This window comes from Chrysochloris asiatica, unplaced genomic scaffold, assembly GCF_000296735.1.
Source record: "Chrysochloris asiatica unplaced genomic scaffold, ChrAsi1.0 scaffold00105, whole genome shotgun sequence".
Lineage (NCBI taxonomy): Eukaryota > Metazoa > Chordata > Mammalia > Afrosoricida > Chrysochloridae > Chrysochloris > Chrysochloris asiatica.
In genome coordinates this window covers 10,773,348-10,776,528 of record NW_006408623.1, presented here as the reverse complement: position 1 = coordinate 10,776,528, position 3,181 = coordinate 10,773,348, and positions in this window count along the sequence as shown.

Sequence of the window (3,181 nt, the reverse complement as noted above, 5' to 3'; positions counted from 1 at the left end):
TATTATCATTTGCTGGAGCACATTCAGCCAGGCCAGTTCATTAGCTTGAGTAGTCCCCAGAGAAGAAAAAGGACAACATATGAAAAACAGCACTGTCTATGCCCTTTGTGAGAACCTAAATGTCCTTCCAAAGGTCCATTCTCCAGAGAGTTTGTTAGTTCATCAACTACTCTTGCTCCTTCCACTGTGTTATCAATAATGTCAGTCCTTTATACACTGCCCAGCTTTCGGTAAAAGACTATGGGCCTTAGCTGTGCATCCGTAAATCCAAGCAGCCCTCAACTCAACGCACTGGTTATTCTGCCATGTGCCCTTCCTGCTTTGCTACTACTTTCACCTCATTAAAGGACTTTTCCACCTTGAGAGTCCAGTCCCAAATTCTTCCTTTATTTATTAGATAGTAGAGGGGTTGTAGAGTCTGTGCTGGACGGGGAATAAATAGACTCAGCATCACCAGGAATCCTTGCATCTCCTTTATTTTGCTAGGAAACGGGTATACTTCCACTTTGTCAGTTATTGCCTTGGAAACCAACATTGTCTTACCCAACCATACAACACCCAAGAATTTAACTGATGATCCAGGGCCCTGAAGTTTGGCATCAATGACAATCCACCCTCTGGAACTCAGGTTTGACCATACCTGTGGTGCTACTTGTTGATACAAAAGCAGAGATTCACAGGTGAATATGACATCATCAATATCATGAAACAGGTGAATATGTGGGAGTTTACCCCACATTTCTAGGTCCTGAGCACCAACCGATGAATCAAGTGCACTCACCCCCAGTGTCTAATCATGCTGACACCGTGTGTTTGTTCTTGAGAGACCAATGGATGGACAGCTCAACATGTGGCTTCTGGTCCCCCAATAGTCTTCAATCCAGGGCCCACATGGACTTGACCCAACCCCTTGTCAGGAGGGTAGGCATTGCCCATGCCTAGGACACACTAGGAATGGAAGGCCCTTGAGGATCTTTTCCTTCAACAAACTGTTGTTTGGGGCAGAGCTACCACCACAGCTTCAGCAGCACTGCATGTGGCTGCCAGTGAATTTCATCTCAGGGAGGGTCAGTAGCAAGCAAGTCAACCCACAAGTGGTTCTTGGTGACTCAGAACGTGCTCTCTTTGGTTTCTGTTTTACTTAATCTGCTCCTGTCCTGTTGCATTCTCTAAGACCTAGCATTTAGTCTGTGAAGCTTCACTGTCTCCCTCAGGTCGGCTACAGTCTGTGCAGCGTTGGACACCATAGTGCTTAATACAGACACCGATGCTCCTGATCATTGGTTAGCAGTTAATCGTAAAATTGCATCTTTCTGCCAGCTGTGAACAGCTCATTTTCAGAGTCAAGATAACATTCTACATATATAGTGTGTGTAATTCCCAGCTCATTAATCACTTCCTGCAGTTCCTCCAAAGCTGTCTAGGATGTAGGAAAGGTGGGGATGTCTCCCTTATTCAGCCAGCCAACGTTAGAGGCAACTGTAATCCTAATGCAAAGATACTTCCTGGGCCTCACTCACTGAAGCATAAAACAATTTCTCAGTGTGGGGTAGGTGGTTACAGAGGCAAATTTAGACATTTTAAGGCCAGCAAGAATGATGCCCTCCACCCCATTTTTCACAGAAAAGGGGGACAAGTCATAACAGACTTGCTCACCATCATCTAATCTAACTACATCATCTCAGAAACAGTGTGGTTCTGTCTAGTGACCAGCTGCCATTGCTCAGAGGTCAGCAAATCGGTGGGATCCTCACTAGCTGGATGGGGCAGCTCTTCTTAACCTTGGTAACTAAGACTGATCCTATTTCTAGGTGGGGAACTTCTATTTCCTCCCACCAATCCCTGGAATCCCAATCTGACTTCCCTGATTACAGGAGGGTTGTACCCACTGACTGGGTAGGACTACCCCTTCACATTCCCTGGGCAACAAGCCGGCTATCTATGGCACAATCTGATGTTTGGAGGCAAGTGTCCATAGCCTTGGTGGTGCTATCCTGCACTACCATGTCTCTATCTCCAAATGCATCTTTCAACCTGCAGCCTCCCAGTTCAGTGGTTGCTTACACAGTACATATGAGAGACCAGGTTACCAGCACAACTATCCAATAGTGTTTGTCTGAGCCTTGCAGACCCCAACTCCCTGTAGGAGTCCTAGCAATCCTTGCAGAATTTTTGGTACATCCCTGAACTCACACACTCGTCCCCATGTGTTTAACAACTGTGTCATGGGGCCACACTTGATGTCCAATGGCCATTCTGGGATTATCCCTATAGAATTCATTTTCCCTCCCATCTTGTTTTGGAAGTTATGTTTTGTTTTTTGTAGATTTTGTTTTTGTTTTGGGGGTGTGGTTTTTTTTTCTCCTGGCTGACTCAGTAATTTCTGAAGTTCAGACCCAGAAGGAAAAAGCCTTCTGCATGCACACACACTTCACAGTAAAAGACACTCATGTGGACATCAAACATATGAAGAAATGCTTGGGGTCACACTATCCATTTTTGTTGTTATTGTTAAGTGCTGTCAAGTTGATTTCGACCCATAGCGACCCTGTATAGGGTTTTCAAGGAGCAGTTAGTGAGTTTGAACTACCAACCTTGCAGTTCAAACAACTTTGCAGTTGACGTAATACCCTTCAACACCACACCAGGACTCCCACTATCCATTAGAGACATGGCACTTGTTTCTTAGGGGATATATACCAAGTAGAGAGATTACTGGCCCATAATAGACATGTAAATCAAAATAATAAGAAATTTCATCTCACCTTAGATTGAATATCCAAGTTAACAAACAAATAAATAGATGTCTAAATTAAAACAGAAAATGCAGGTAAATGTGTGGAAATACTGAGGTATTCCTACATTACTCATGAAACCATAAAATGGTGCAAACACAGTGGAAAACAGTACAGCAATTCCTCACAACGTTGGAAACAGTAACGCATTATGGGCCAACAATCACTCAACTTGATATATACACCCACAAGAAACAAGAACCATGACACAAGTGGATATGTGCACACTCATGTCTGTCACAGCATTATTCACAATGGCAAAAAGATGGAGACAGCCTAAATGTCCAGCAACTCAAGAAAGGATAAACAAACTTTGCTACATACACACAGTGGAATACTGCAACCACCAAAAAATAACGATGAAACTGTGAAATACCTCATAACAT